We start from the raw sequence: 17,043 nt of genomic DNA on the forward strand, positions 1-17,043 counted from the left end.
AACACAACCTAACCAGAGGGGCTGGAGAAATATGATAATCAGTAAACAAAACAAAACACAAAGTCCAAAATGTCACATCCTGACACGAAGAGGAACAGGAAAAGGATCAGTGGGTTTTTGACAGGTTTTAATTTTTTTTTTTTAAAGCGAGTGCTGTCAGGTGTTTACCCTTACTTTTCACCTCTAATCCTTCTATTTCGCCTGTATCTCCAGCAGTTTTAAAACACTTGTTTTATAGATGCTGACAATGTATTATGTATGTTTGATTGACTTTCAGTCTTAGTTTGACTTTTACAGTACAGTTCTTGAACTGTGCAATGAAAAATGAATCTTTCACCACACCAGGAACTCAGTGTGCCAAGAACCTACAATGATTGTGTATATCAATGGAGGCAAATAATCAGTTATTAAAAGGAGACAAATAGCCAGTTTGTCTCAGAGACATCTATCCAAAAAAGCACACATTTGCCCATATCAGAGTATGGCTCAGATATGCTATGTTGCATTATGTTGTTTCACTTGTTACATGTTTGAGTATCTTTCTTCACAAAGACACGTCTGTCTCAATCACAACAGTAAATGCAGCTGATAAATGGGCCCACTTTCAGTGCTGTGATGTTTCTAGTGGAATGATCTGTCATTTAGTAAAGATTACCCGATTCTCACATTGAGAAAGAGAAAACTGAGAGGTGAAGAGATGAATGAGGTCATTACAAATCAACAGCCAATATTTCCACATCACTGAGTTTGGATGGCACTATTTGAACAACAAAAACAGAAGCAGTGCACAGAGCAGGTTCTATGTCTGACCCGAGTTATAAGACAAGCTTTTGCTTCGTATGAACCGGTCATAGAAACTCCTTTCATACAGATGAGCTCCCCATAAAGATCATAGTTCAGGTGAAGATTCAGTTGGGTTTAGTTGTAAATTTGTATGGCAACCATGACTGAGCTTTGTCTACTTGCTTAGAGCCAGAATTCCCTGTTCCCTAACATTTTTTAGGACTCTACTCCACAGGGATACAGCTGGTGTGGGTGTTTTTGTTTTAAAAGTATTGAAGTGATTGTTTTCAACATTTCAAATGAGTAAGTTTAGAAATCAGTCATGTTCCATTCCATGGGTCAGGCAGACAACATGACAAACATTGAGCAGGTCTGGTAAAAAAGTGACAGTCCAGATCAAAAGGAAATCTAATTTATGGAAGCACCTTCACCTCCCTCCTTTCTTAGCTTCTGCTTTAAAGTTGAAGCTAAAGGAATTAAAGATGAACAATTGTAATTCTTTACTATCAGGATGTCCACAAAATGCAGTTAAAAGCCTCCAGCTGATCCAAAGTGCTGCAGCAAGAGGTCTGATGAAAACTAAAAAGAGAGATCATATTTCTCCTATTTTAGCTTCCTTCATTGGCTCCCTGTTAAATCCAGAATATAATTTAAAATTCTCCTCCTCACATATGCAGGGGTTGGACAATGAAACTGAAACACCTGGTTTTAGACCACAATAATTTATTAGTATGGTGTAGGGCCTCCTTTTGCGGCCAATACAGCATCAATTCATCTTGGGAATGACATATACAAGTCCTGCACAGTGGTCAGAGGGATTTTAAGCCATTCTTCTTGCAGGATAGTGGCCAGGTCACTACGTGATACTGGTGGAGGAAAATGTTTCCTGACTCGCTCCTCCAAAACACCCCAAAGTGGCTCAATAATATTTAGATCTGGTGACTGTGCAGGCCATGGGAGATGTTCAACTTCACTTTCATGTTCATCAAACCAATCTTTCACCAGTCATGCTGTGTGTATTGGTGCATTGTCATCCTGATACACGGCACCGCCTTCAGGATACAATGTTTGAACTGTTGGATGCACATGGTCCTCAAGAATGGTTCGGTAGTCCTTGGCAGTGATGCGCCCATCTAGCACAAGTATTGGGCCAAGGGAATGCCATGATATGGCAGCCCAAACCATCACTGATTCACCCCTGATGCTTCACTCTGGGGATCCAACAGTCTGGGTGGTACGCTTCTTTGGGGCTTCTCCACACCGTAACTCTCCCGGATGTGGGGAAAACAGTAAAGGTGGACTCAGAGAACAATACATGTTTCACATTGTCCACAGCCCAAGATTTGCGCTCCTTGCACCATTGAAACCGACATTTGGCATTGGCATGAGTGACCAAGGTTTGGCTATAGCAGCCCGGCCGTGTATATTGACCCTGTGGAGCTCCCGACGGATAGTTCTGGTGGAAACAAGAGAGTTGAGGTGCACATTTAATTCTGCCGTGATTTGGGAAGCAGTGGTTTTATGTTTTTTGGATACAATCCTCCTTGAACCGCCACCTTAACGTGGTGGAGGGGTTTGAGTGCTCAAATGATCCTAGAGGCTATGTTGTCTGGGGCCTAAATGCCCCTGGTAGGGTCTCCCATGGCAAACAGGCTCTAGGTGATGGGTCAGACAAAGAGTGGTTAAAGAATCCCTCATGAGGACCAAAATATCGAGGCACATGATGTCGCTCGGTACGGCGGAGCCGGGGTCCCACCCTGGAGCCAGGCCTGGGGTCGGGACTCGTCGGAGAGCGCCTGGTGGCTGGGTTGCTCCTTGCGGGACCCGGCCGGGCCAAGCCCGAACGAGAGATGTGAGGCCATCCCCCAGTGGGCCCACCACCTGCATGGGGAACCGTGAGGGACCGGTGCAAAGAGGATTGGGTGGCGGACGAAGGTGGACTATTTCTAGTTGATATCTCTCGACCTCAGCGGCCCGATTCCCGGATGCTTAGGCTGGCTCTAGGGACGTGGAATGTCACCTCGCTGGGGGGGAAGGAGCCTGAGCTTGTGTGGGAGGTCGAGAGATATCGACTAGAAATAGTCGGGCTCGCCTCCACGCACAGCGTGGGCTCTGGAACCCATCTCCTTGAGAGGGGTTGGACTCTCTTCTACTCTGGAGTGGCCCACAGGGAGAGGCGGCGGGCTGGTGTGGGTTTGCTTGTTCCTCCAAGTCCGAGGCCATGGTACTCGACCAGAAAAGAGTGGCTTGTCCTCTTCAGGTTGGAGGGGAGTTCCTGCCTCAAGTGGAGGAGTTTAAGTATCTCGGGGTCTTGTTCACGAGTGAGGGAAGAATGGAGCGGGAGATCAACAGATCGGTGCGGCTGCCACAGTAATGGGAGCGCTGTGCGGGTCCGTTGTGGTGAAGAGAGAGCTGAGCCGAAAAGCAAAGCTCTCAATTTACCGGTCGGTCTACGTTCCTACCCTCACCTATGGCCATAAACTTTGGGTCATGACCGAAAGAACGAGATCCCGGATACAAGCGGCTGAAATGAGCTTCTTCCGTAGGGTGGCCGGGCACTCCCTTAGAGATAGGGTGAGGAACTCGGCCATCCGGGAGGGGCTCGGAGTAGAGCCGCTGCTCCTCTACATCGAGAGGAGCCAGTTGAGGTGGCTCGGGCATCTATACCGGATGCCCCCTGGACGCCTTCCTCGGGAGGTGCTGGAGGAGGTGTCTGGAGAGAAGGACCTCTGGGCGTCTCTGCTGAGTCTGCTGCCCCCGCGACCCGGTCCCGGATAAGCGGAAGACGACGAGTACGAGTACGAGTACGAATACAATCCGGGTTAGCACCCGAACATCCCTTTCAGACAGCTTTCTCTTGCGTCCACAGTTAATCCTATTAGATGTGGTTCTTCCTTCTTGGTGGTATGCTGACATTACTCTGGATACCGTGGCTCTTGATACATCACAAAGATTTGCTGTCTTGGTCACAAATGCACCAGCAAGACGTGCACCAACAATTTGTCCTCTTTTGAACTCTGGTATGTCACTCATAATGTTGTGTGCATTTCAATATTTTGAGCAAAACTGTGCTCTTACCCTGCTAATTGAACCTTCACACTCTGCTCTTACTGGTGCAATCAATGAAGACTGGCTACCAGGCTGGTCCAATTTAGCCATGAAACCTCCCACACTAAAATGACAGCTGTTTCAGTTTCATTGTCCAACCCCTGGTGCACCTCAACTCTCCTGTTTCCACCAGAACTGTCCATCGGGAGCTCCACAGGGTCAATATGCATGGCCGGGCTGCTATAGCCAAACCTTTGGTCACTCGTGCCAATGCCAATCGTCGGTTTCAATGGTGCAAGGAGCGCAAATCTTGGGCTGTGGACAATGTGAAACATGTATTGTTCTCTGATGAGTCCACCTTTATTGTTTTCCTCACATCCGGGACAGTTACGGTGTGGAGAAGCCCCAAAGAAGCGTACCACCCAGACTGTTGCATGCCCAGAGTGAAGCATGGGGGTGATGGTTTAGGCTGCCATATTATGGCATTCCCTTTGTCCAATACTTGTGCTAGATGGGCGCGTCACTGCCAAGGACTACCGAACCATTCTTGAGGAGCACGTGCATCCAATGGTTCAAACATTGTATCCTGAAGGCGGTGGCGTGTATCAGGATGACAATGCACCAATACACACAGCGAGACTGGTGAAAGATTGGTTTGATGAACATGAAAGTGAAGTTGAACATCTCCCATGGCCTGCACAGTCACCAGATCTAAATATTATTGAGCCACTTTGGGGTGTTTTGGAGGAGTGAGAATGTGAAACATGTATTGTTCTCTGATGAGTCCACCTTTACTGTTTTCCCCACATCCGGGAGAGTTACGATGTGGAGAAGCCTCAAAGAAGCATACCACTTAATGCTCTCTTTCATACTCTAGACTAGAAAACTGGCTCATCTGCTTAGCTGTCTTTCTCTCCTAGAGGAAGCTTCTAAAGGAGCTACAGCCATTAATGTTTCACTTTTCTTTCCAATAGAAAGTACTCCTGGATCAGTCCTTCTGTGTTCTTTTTGTGTCTCTGTTCTGTTCTCTCAAACTCCCAGTCGGTCGAGGCAGATGGCCGCTCACACTGAGCCTGGTTTTTATAACACAGATTTTGTGACCCCTCATTAAGGTACAGCCCTCAGTTTTGTGAGTCTTAAATTATTCTAGCAATGACATAAGATAGTTCAGACTCACTAACTTATCATTACACTGGTTCTCACTGCACATGATGTCACCTTCATCTGCTCTCCCACACATTTGGCCAGCTCACACATATCATGGGATGGTGGAAGGGTGAGGCTATGTATAGCAGCAGGACTGTCAAAACCTTTACTCACACTCGGTAACATTTGGTGAGTCATCTGTGACCCATCATGAAATGGTCATTTTCAGGGAATTTCACTTCCTTGATTTGATTGTGTGGATTCCCTTTTTTTAGATAATCATTACTTCTGTATACAGTACTGAAAACGTGTAAGAAGTTCAATCTTACAAGCTTGCCGTTTATGGCAAAAGAAATGTTTCTCTGGAGCCAAGTTGGCCTAGGTTAGCTAACACTTAAATAGACCCATTGCATGAGTTCAATTGCAAAAACCAGGATATGACATTCAAATCAGCACTTAAAATAAGTAAATAAGGCATGTAGAAAGTATTGCTTTCTTAAAAATGTTTCAGAACTGTTATATGCTGTAGGATCCATATTTACCTTCTTGCTGCAAGGCAACAGTACTACCAACTGTGCCACCGTGCAGCCCAAGTGAAAGTCAACCCTTCCAAAATTGGAACATGTCATTACTTTAAGCACCACCTGCGACTTTATATCCAGCAGATACTGAAAGCCAACATGCTGCTGGACGTGTTGGATTGTATCTAACCAGCTCAATGAACCGTGGATGTTTCATGCTAGCATGAAAGGTTTTGCAGTTAGAGGCCAATGCAGCTGAGAAGCTCTGTTGTTACAGTCTGAAGAGCTATTTAGATGGTAATTTTCACTGTTAACATATTTCATAACAGTTATAACAATTGCAGCAAACCACAAATATGCCAAGTCAGCTTCATCTAAAGGAATGGAAGCAACTCGTGGCTGGAGCAAAACAGACTTAGAATTGTTCCCACTGGAAAATACACTAAAATCTGTCTGATTTAAAGATGAGCTGAGAGGATATTCAGTCACCTATTTTAAAAATGAACAACAAACATAAACTGCAGAAAACAGTGGAGCAGGTCCTACCACATTAGTCAGTCATTCAGTAGACCGGAGTTGTCCAAAGTCGAGAGTCAAGGGCTGGTATTCTGCATCTTTTCATTATTCCCTGGTTCATCACACCTGAATCAAATGAACGAATCATTAAGATGTTGCTCCAGAGCTTAAAGACATGCTAAGGTACTATTTTCAGTTATTTTAATGGGATATGTAAGGGCAGGAATATATTGCCAGCTCTCTTAATAGCGTAATTTGAAAACTGTGGCAGTTGATAGATGGTTCATACCCAAGCTGTCACATTTAAACAAATAAAATACCCTCAAACACTTTCTTAATAGAAAGTAAAGAAGATGGCATCTTTTTTACCCTACGATATGGCTATATGTCAAACATGTAGAATTCTCTACAAAAACAAATCCAGAATTTAATTGCTGTGATTGACCAGCAACCCATCCAGGCTTGTGCACTGATCCCTGGAGAGAGGAATATAAACTATACATTTTAAGTAAAATTCAAACCTTATTCAACTTAACCAAACAAAAACACTTCTGCTTGACTGCAACAAGTCATGTGTTTTTTGTCTAATCTGCTGCCATCTTCTCGTTGAAGCAGACTCTCTCTGTCTTTTATTCTTGGGATGTAGACCCTGACGGCTCAGCTGAGATAGGTCCTAAAGTAGGAGTAATAAAAGGAAAAGCCCACACACACACACACACACACACACACACACAAACACACACACACGCAGACACACACACACACACTTCCTAACACAAGAGAAAGGGATCTTTTTTACAGGAACAATTTGTTTACATTATTTTAAATCTTGTGCCAGTCTGTTCAGCTAGAGCTGAATGAGGTAGCCTTTGTTCTACACTAAGTGGGGAATCTTTTCTGTTGTGATGGTCTTGTTCATTACTCTTGACCTGCAACATGAATCAGGGTGATTGTTTTTTTGTCTCTCGAAGAACATTACTGGGGGAAAAAATGAAAGCTGATGATAAAATCAAACGTTTCTCCATCCATCATATTTCAGAGGGGCATCAGTAAAGTGTAAAACAATGGGGCAGAACCAGCCCATTTGTCACTGTAGTTGCAGCATTGGCAGAAGCTGTTACCTTCCTGTAAAGTTTGGTCTAATGGTGGTACGTCCCAGGTGTTGGTATGTCTATGGTTGTACAAGCTTCTGTGTTGTATGAAGGTATGCTTTCCAGCAAAAATAGGTGAGCATTAGCTGTTAGAGATACCTTACTCTCAAGGAGCAAAACATGAGCCCAACAACTATAACCTGCCACTTTAGGTGGAGATGTTGCAGGACACAAACACAGACACGACAACAGGAGGATCATAATGCAGTAGAATTTAATAAAATGACTGTAAGCCTTATTAAAACAAAGTCCACAAAACAACAATGACTTAGGGAAAACCCTGGAGAGCATTGCACTAACATGCCAAGAAACAGGCAGGACAATGTAAGAATATGGCTAGAAGCATTAGAATGTGATGGATTAAAATGCAGGAAAGGTGATAGAGATAGTGGGATCAGATTATCCTAATAAACAGAATGCATAGAAGCTGTGTGGGGAGCAAGGCAAAGCAGCTGAGGGAAACCGGACAAAGGGAAGAAAACAATGGGACAAAACTGATCAAGTGGGAGAGTCTGGCAATAGGATAATCACATTTCTCAAATTGAACCTCAGAAAAGAAGAGAGAAAAAATACATTATTAAAAGAAATTTGTTTTGCAGTGTGCTTCAAGTCATTTAGGGTCATAACAAACACATGGAAGAAGGTGTTCTAATGAGAAGGGACCAGAAAGTGACCTTTTTTGACTACATGCAAAACCGTATTGGTCCTTTTCCAATGGTACCTACTCGACTTAGTTTCTGGAGCTTAATAAGGGTTACTTGGCACCAGACCCTTTTATACTGCCTTCTTGGCTTGGGGTCCCAAACTAACTGAGTCGGGCTGAAAATGCAACATCAGAAGACTATTGATCACTCATTGGGTAGGGGGTGGCGAAAGACATCCTGAAGTTCTGAAACCACTGGACTTTCATGAAATTGGGAACAATCAATCACAAGTTTATACCAAGTATGCAGACATGTTATTAGGTGGGTTAGTTGGAGGAGGTGAAAGGAAAACAGACCAAAACAGAGCAAGTTCACATTATTGCACTTTCAGTATTTAAACCACTCAATGAAATAAAGTTTGTCACAACCTTTATGCATAATCTAAAACACATTTTGTGGCAACAGGCTCAGCGGCCTACTATGTTCGAACAGTTAAGCACCACAAACAAAGCAAAACACAATGAAATAAACAATACATATTGTTTTATCCCAAACAAATGTGCTCTGCCCAGACACAACCCCCTCCGGTGAATGATTCTGATGAACTGGAGAGCACGTTGAGTTCAGCAGGTCGGAAGAAAGGAGAAGACGTGGCGGCAGGTCTTGGTCTTGTGGCTTGGGCAAGCATCTGCTCTGACTGGCACATGTGCGCAGAGCTGCGGTCTTGAATGCCGACTTCTCCAGGTAGTGGAAGGAAAACGCATCGTAATTAGAGACAACCCGTCTCCTCTTGTATTTTGAACTCAGATTTTTTCTGCTGGAGCTCAGACAGCTAGTTTCAAACAGTTAGTGTTATGTTCGGCCAGAGTACCGACCGTACTTTACTTTGGATCCAAGGTTTCAAAGATGCAGTCTTTCATTCGGCCAACAAGATCAAGATGTTTACGGATGTGGTCTCTCCAGTGCAGCCTGTAAAAAGCTGTGGGCAAAGAGGAAGAATTCTACTAGGCACTGAGTTTAGTAGCTCTATGACATCATAGAGATTGCAGCGGTGAAACTTCTTCCTGGGAGCTGTTATGAAGGTGGGTTAATACTAGGCATTCTGGGATTAAGAGTTTTTACTTGTTTCTTTTGTCTCTGTGTGCAGTTCTCCATCCATGGCTACACCCAACACAGGACTATAATGCATCCACAGCCAACGTCTGGATTTTATCAGTTTGTGAGCACTGTTGTTTTCTTTTTCCACATTTAAAGCAAAAATATGCTTTTAAAGCATTATTATTTTGGTTTGATTCCTTGTTTAGATTAAAGCCTGTGTGTGCTAGAATGGCCCAATTAATGTCCAGACCTAAATTCCACTAAGAGACTGTGGTAAAATATGAAAATTAATGTTCATAGATATCTTCAGTCTGTAATACAAACATGTGCAAGACTTTCAGAAAAAAGCATGTTTTATTTTCCTTTTACTTGAAAACTACGCATTATGTTTGCAAGGCAGTGCGGCTCTGCACTGACTTCCATGTTGACTAAATTCTTTTTCAAAATAAGAGTTATACTGGTCTGCAGCATTAGTGTGGTGTGACTTTATTATTGTCCTTTCTCTGCATTTCTTACAATATTCATGAGGAAAGTTAAGATGCCAAAGGTGTTTTTGGTTGAGAGCATTAATTCACAAAGTGTTAAAAAACGTATGCTTCATCACAATGATTCAATATGTTTTTAAATAGCTTAGCTGCTCTGTTTTGATATTGTGCTTATTGTGTCAAAATAAAAAAAATTTAAAGTTGTATATTCTCATCTACAAAAGTAGAAAAATAGAACAAAAATAAAAGCTGCGCTGCTGCTCTTCTGCTTCACTTATGGACTTTAGTTTGGTCGGTGAACAAAAGGCTCAGAATTCTTTAAGCTTGAGAAAGAGTTACAGCCCTCTTATCTGGCTCCAAATGAAATCATTCAGACAAACAATAACATGTTTTCAATTCACAAGCTACATACAGTAAATCAAAGTGTATCAACTTTCAACCAATTTCTGCCTTAATAAAAGCTGCATATCTTTATTTGAGTGTACAGTTTTATGGCTGTCTAGACACTCTGTCCTCTGAATTATTCGGTTTCCTTACAATGAAGTACAATGCATTCCTCATTTAAGACTTAAATGTCTGCATTTAAAGAAAGAGAGAAAAACTGATCTCTGCAACCTTCAGGGTTAAGAAGCATGTCTTCATCAACGTAAAAACTTGCAGCCTAAAGCCAAATGCTGGGAAAATTGGTTGGACTGTTGGCATTGCCTGGCAGTCTTCAGCTGTGATGTCGCTAGAGCCGGTATCCATAGCATCCAGATGGGACCTGGGATCATGCAGCTGATGATCACAGACTTTCTACCTAAACACATTTCTCAACCTCTCATTTTATCATCTTACCACTCTACCTGCTCCCTTTCTCAGCCTATACTGAGCCTGGTTCTGTAGGAAGTTTCTTCTTCCATTCAAAAATTGCTACATTCTTCTGAATGAGGGTTTACTGCAAATATAGTCACTAGGTGCAATCGTGGGCATTAGATATATATTTTTTACCAGTTGGCATAATAAACAAAATTTTACTACACTGGAATTAGGATGTACAGGGGTTGGACAATGAAACTGAAACACCTGGTTTTGGACCACAATAATTTATTAGTATGGTGTAGGGCCTCCTTTTGCGGCCAATACAGCGTCAATTTGTCTTGGGAATGACATATACAAGTCCTGCACAGTGGTCACAGGGATTTTAAGCCATTCTTCTTGCAGGATAGTGGCCAGGTCACTACGTGATACTGGTGGAAGAAAACGTTTCCTGACTCACTCCTCCAAAACACCCCAAAGTGGCTCAATAATATTTAGATCTGGTGACTGTGCAGGCCATGGGAGATGTTCAACTTCACTTTCATGTTCATCAAACCAATCTTTCACCAGTCTCGCTGTGTGTATTGGTGCATTGTCATCCTGATACACGCCACCGCCTTCAGGATACAATGTTTGAACCATTGGATGCACGTGCTCCTCAAGAATGGTTCGGTAGTCCTTGGCAGTGACGCGCCCATCTAGCACAAGTATTGGACAAAGGGAATGCCATAATATGGCAGCCTAAACCATCACCCCCATGCTTCACTCTGGGCATGCAACAGTCTGGGTGGTACGCTTCTTTGGGGCTTCTCCACACCGTAACTGTCCCGGATGTGAGGAAAACAATAAAGGTGGACTCATCAGAGAACAATACATGTTTCACATTGTCCACAGCCCAAGATTTGCACTCCTTGCACCATTGAAACCGACGTTTGGCATTGGCATGAGTGACCAAAGGTTTGGCTATAGCAGCCCGGCCGTGTATATTGACCCTGTGGAGCTCCCGATGGACAGTTCTGGTGGAAACAGGAGAGTTGAGGTGTACGTTTAATTCTGCCGTGATTTGGGCAGCCGTGGTTTTATGTTTTTTGGATACAATCTGGGTTAGCACCCGAACATCCCTTTCAGACAGTTTCCTCTTGCGTCCACAGTTAATCCTGTTGGATGTGGTTCGTCCTTCTTGGTGGTATGCTGACATTACCCTGGATACCGTGGCTCTTGATACATCAGAAAGACTTGCTGTCTTGGTCACAGATGCGCCAGCAAGACGTGCACCAACAATTTGTCCTCTTTTGAACTCTGGCATGTCACCCATAATGTTGTGTGCATTTCAATATTTTGAGCAAAACTGTGCTCTTACCCTGCTAATTGAACCTTCACACTCTGCTCTTACTGGTGCAATGTGCAATCAATGAAGACTGGCTACCAGGCTGGTCCAATTTAACCATGAAACCTCCAACACTAAAATGACAGGTGTTTCAGTTTCATTGTCCAACCCCTGTATATAATTTCACTGTAATCTGTCTGCATGTTGGATTTGTTTTGGACTTTTATATTTCTGGATGTGATTTGCTTGAGATTACTTCTGCAAATTAAGAACATTTTTAATTACTAGTCTTTTTTATTAGGTATGTGCTGTATCAGAGGCAGGAAATCTTGTTTAATGTCTCACAGTTTAGAAATTTAAACTATAACAGCTAGTTTAGAATATAAATCTTTTGTCTTTGCATTGTGTAAACCTACAGTACAACAACATTTGTTTGAGCAGCTCCATTTAAAAGCAAACCTTATTTTGCCATAAAGACTAAATTTAATGGAGTATTTCAATTACGGTTTTGCAGAACAATCTGTTTTATCCATCTAAACAGATCCTGAAGGATGCTGGGGAAGACGTTTACCTCTGGTAGATGAGAAAACAGCAGAGAACTGAGGAGAACTGAGCTTAAGCTCACCTCGTAGGCTTGTGGGACTTGAAAAGCAGTCAGGGGTAATGTGTGTGTGTCATGGGGACAGGAAAGACCTACTTTCTCCACCCCCTCTTCACACCACCCTGACCAGGCCCTTTGTTCCCTGATGATGTATGAGACAGCATCTCCCTTGGAGTACCACAGAAATACGACAGCAGAGCAACAACACTCTTCCATAATGGAGACTGATGGGACAGCTCCTACTTTTTTCACTTTGTCCACTACCAAGATTGAGTTGGCGTGGCACGGCAGGCTCTGACAGGGCTCTTGGACAACTTTGACAAGGGTCCTCGTAAGGGAAGACTTAACCTGACAGTTGCTTATGTCTGTTGGCTGTGGTGGGTTCTGCCACAGCCCATGACATATGGATAGATAGAAGGATGATGTATGAGAAGATGATTAGGTAGATGGACAGGGACCTGCACAGGTCTTTGTGGGCTGGTGACACTGGAGGAGAGCTGGAGGGGGTTCTTGATCTTCCTGTTCCTGTTGGACATTCCTCAGATTGCTCAGCTCCAGAAAATTCCACAAAAAACATCTTTCCGCATAGAATTTAAAGAGTCCAAAGAGACCATTGTTTGGAGTTTACTTTATTGTGTCATTTGCATTTAGTGTGCTGGATATGAAGGACAACACAAAATAAATCAACCCCAGACATCCTGAGGACTCATTAGAAAGCAGGTACCTAAATTAATGTCATGAGAGCAAGGCAATGATGGTGTCCATAATGGGCTGTGGTTGCAGTTTAAGAGCAAGAAGTGCAACACTTACAAATACTTTAAAAAAGCCACATGAACAAGATATTTAAGTACAACAAAAACCTAGCGTTAAAGTCCTTTACAAGTGGAAATAAACGCATCAAATTCAAACGTGCTTTTAAACAAATCTCAAAGTACTTCTTCCACTCAGACAGAAGATAGATATAAATAGGATGTTCTTGCATAAGAGAATCCAATGAAACCTTTTGACTAACGAAGTTCTTTTAAGCATTTGTTCTACAGGAATATTAAAAAATGCCTCTTTCTGGAATTGTTTGTAGCAAAGCCATTGAAAGATCACCAAATCTCAGCTTTTGCAATGGAGACCAGAATATAGCATCACCTGCATGACTTTCAATTGATAGAGTAGCTAATAACTGTGCTGCATTAGTTCAAAAAATGTTACTCCAGTAGAAGTAAAAAGTAGTCATCTAAAATTTTACTAAAGTAAGAATAAACAGCATTTGTAAAAAGATCACTAAAGTACTGAGTTAAATCAGAACATCTGAATTAAATTGTAAATTATCTGAGTAATTGTAACTAATTACTAGGCACCTCTGATTGACAAATTTTTCTATGCGAGACTTTAGAAAGGATCCAAGCAGCTGATTACCTCCAGTATACCCAGATAATTTCGATTATCCATCCTAACAGCCAGTGCCCACTCTGCCAACAGACACAAATCCTATCAAAAATTCAGTTCAGGATGAACACAGAGATCCAAAGTGTTCTTGAAGTTCTATGTTCTATGTCTCTGTCTATCCCTCATCTTCTATCCTGAATTTTAATAGTAAAAGGAAGATAATCTGAGGAAATACAAAAATAATGCTTTCATTTATTAAGGAAAAAAACTTTCCAAACCAACATGGCCCTATGCAAAAAAAGTAATTGCCACTAGATGTTAACTGTGATCAACCTTAGATTAGAGGGAGAAGGGGTATGAAAAATAAGTTTTACTTCTTCATACCCCTTTTCAGATAATTTATATTAATCAATAATCAATGTCAGATCTCAGGTTAAATATACTGACAAGTTTAATTATTGGAAAATCTTTTTTACTAGTTTCTATTTATGTTCAAGTTAATTTAATTTATTTGGAATTGGAAATTTAATTTCATTTTGCTATGAATCAGAAAAAGGCGGACCCAAGATTCAGCCAGACACAGTACTGAAAGTTTAAAATGTTTATTCAGCCACAGGAAAACGTCACACACGTAACACTCCTCACAGCTTCCAGGAATCACTGAGGCAGAAAGAGGGATTAGTGACTTGTAGTCTCTCCAGATTTTGCAGGGATCAGAAAAGCCACTAACCTGCTTTTGTCTTGAGTGGAACTTGAAACCCAGAGGGGAAACCTCAGTGGGCAGCAGGCGGTGATCTCCACAACACAGGTAAGACATGACTCCAGGCTGAATAATCCGAGGGCTAGGCTGGCTCAATAATCCAAGGACAGAAACAGGGTCAACGATCGGAACAAGAGGCGTCAGGCAAGGGGCAAGCAGAGGCATAAACCAGATGCAGGAAACCAGGTCGACAACCAAAATCCAAATAGTCCGACAGGGAGCAGGCAGAGGCATAAATCCAAAATGCAAGGCAAGGTCAAGAACAATGATCAGACAGGAAGGAATGCTGGATATCTACTCACACGAATGGCTTTCAAAAATCTGGCACCGTCTGCTTGTCAGAGTCAGTATATATCAGGGAAGACACAGGTGCTTGGCATTCCACAGATTGCACTACACTGCAGCAGCCACCAGGTGCATCTAATCTGCTGATTGCAGCCAGGGAGACAGGGTAGAGCAGACGTGCCAGAATCATAACACATTTAATGTTTACCAAACACTTCTTCGTATAGTATTTTGATATTTGTTTGTTTGTTTTAAGCATTTCTGAAATTGATTTATTTATTTACTGTTATTTGTCATTGTCTGAAATCATTGTCTGAAATAAATTCTACAGTATCTACAGTATAACCCCATTTATTCATTCAGTTTTACAAACCTGTAAAATCAAGAAATCATCAAGATAGAGCCTTGTTGACAACATGAAGTAGGCTAAAACATCCCAAAAAGCAACACATGTAAACTTTATATCTGAAGAAATTTAAGATCAAATTAAAGCTGCAAGCAGCATTGGGGGCCCTCGCAGTTCAGCACCGATCGGCTTGTGTACCTGGCATCGCCTCCATGCAACTGACGAGCCCACCGCTCGATTCTGAACGTGACCACTAGGTGGCACAGTGAGCAAGCTTTCAAATGAGCTTCGATCATGCTGAGTTCTGCTCTGGCGAGAAGCATTCAGAACATGGTCGAAATCTGACCGTCCCGATTAAAGCTACCCTCACTTCCAGTGTGGTGGCGAAGGATTAACGAAGACGTCTTGTCATGCTTGGAAAATGTCATCAAAAATATTATGTCTCAATAGACAAAGTTTAAAACTTCTGGAGACTATCAAGGAAAGTCAGTCAGCTAAGAAACCTGTCATTTGGTTGTCAGTGGGTAGGGCTACAGGGATGTCATGAATGTGCAACACTTCAAATTTGAAGTGGATCCGACAACAGATTTTGCCACGCCACCACGGCCTCACACTTCAGCGAAACCTCTCACTACTGGCCATCGTGTTATCTGTCACTGGGGAAAGTTTCAAGTGGATTAGGTGAAGGGGATCAAATATGGAGCACCCTAAGTGAAACATTAAACTTCCTGTTCCCAGGGGGCAGGCTTCGATGTTGTCAGCATTTGACCAGTGAATATTGTTTTGTGCCCAATGTGGATCAATTCCAGATGGTTTTGTGTCTCTACAACTTTCCTTGTAGAAGCTACAGGAATTTCATATTTCATGACGAGAAGTCAGATTTTGAGGCTTAGCCGCCCACAAATGGCGGCTTTGATCCAAAATGGCCGACTTCCTGTGGGGTTTGCACGATTGGTCCAAGAGACTTTTTTGTAGGTTCTGAGAAGTTACATATGTGTACCAAATTTCATATTCCTTGGACAAAGCCTAGCTTGGGGCTGGTTGTTTAAGTGCTTCTATGGAGTGCTGTAAAGAAATTAGGCGGCCACCAATTATGTCATTGGATCCCTTTAGGGGACTGGACTAATATCAATCATATTCATTTCAGTGCCGATCGGATGAAAAATGTGGAAACTAGGGGCAAACGTAAGTCCGTGGCGTGACGTCAGACTTCACAATGCCACCACGGCCTCACCCTTCAGCCATACCTCTTAGTACTGGAGACCAACTTTGATGAACTTGTTATCTGTGACTGGGGACAATTTAATGTTGATTAGGTGACATGGGTCAAATATGGATCTTCAAAGTAAAACATTACACTTCCTGTTGGGTGGGGTTTCGATGATGTCAGGATATGACCATTGCATAGTGTTCGGCGGCAGATGTGGATTAATACCAGAAGGCTTTGTGTCTCTGCAACTTTCGGACTATCGGACTAAAAATGTGTCATGTTATCGATCGGAATATTCTGTTAGCGACTAGCCACTCAAGCTGGAAATTCATGACGTTGACGCAGGGTGCACATGCACACTCAGGTCAGTTTGACTCGTTCAGAATAGCTTGATCCTGTCAGGCGTTTACATGCATGTCAATCGGATAAACCACCACTTTCAATCGGATTACAATTTAATTCCGATCCTGCTGAATCCGATTAGAATATTCCGACTGAGATGTTTACATGACACATTGTTTGTCCGATCGGCTGTTTATTCCGATTACTTATGTTCATGTAAACGCAGCTATTGACATCTATCAGCTTACGGAACCATTTCTAAGGCTGTGGAACTCACAGTGAGCACCATTATCCACAAATGGAGAAATAATGGAACAGGGATGAACTTTCCTTTGGTCAGCCTACATAAAAAAGAGAGACTGGACAAAAATGGCCTCCATGGGAGAGTTCCAAGGCTAAAACCACTGCTGACCCAGAAGAACACAAAGGCCCATCTGACATTTACCAGAAAACATCTCGATGATCTCCAAGACTTTTGAGAAAATATTGGGTGGACGGATGAGACAAAAGTAGATTTTTTTGGAAGGTGGGCATCCCATTGTCACAGTGGGGTTTTGGGGTGGACCGAAGCGCAGACAAGCTTGGAAGCAGCATCTTAAATA

This window comes from Girardinichthys multiradiatus, chromosome 10 (genome assembly GCF_021462225.1).
Source record: "Girardinichthys multiradiatus isolate DD_20200921_A chromosome 10, DD_fGirMul_XY1, whole genome shotgun sequence".
In the NCBI taxonomy this organism is placed as follows: domain Eukaryota; kingdom Metazoa; phylum Chordata; class Actinopteri; order Cyprinodontiformes; family Goodeidae; genus Girardinichthys; species Girardinichthys multiradiatus.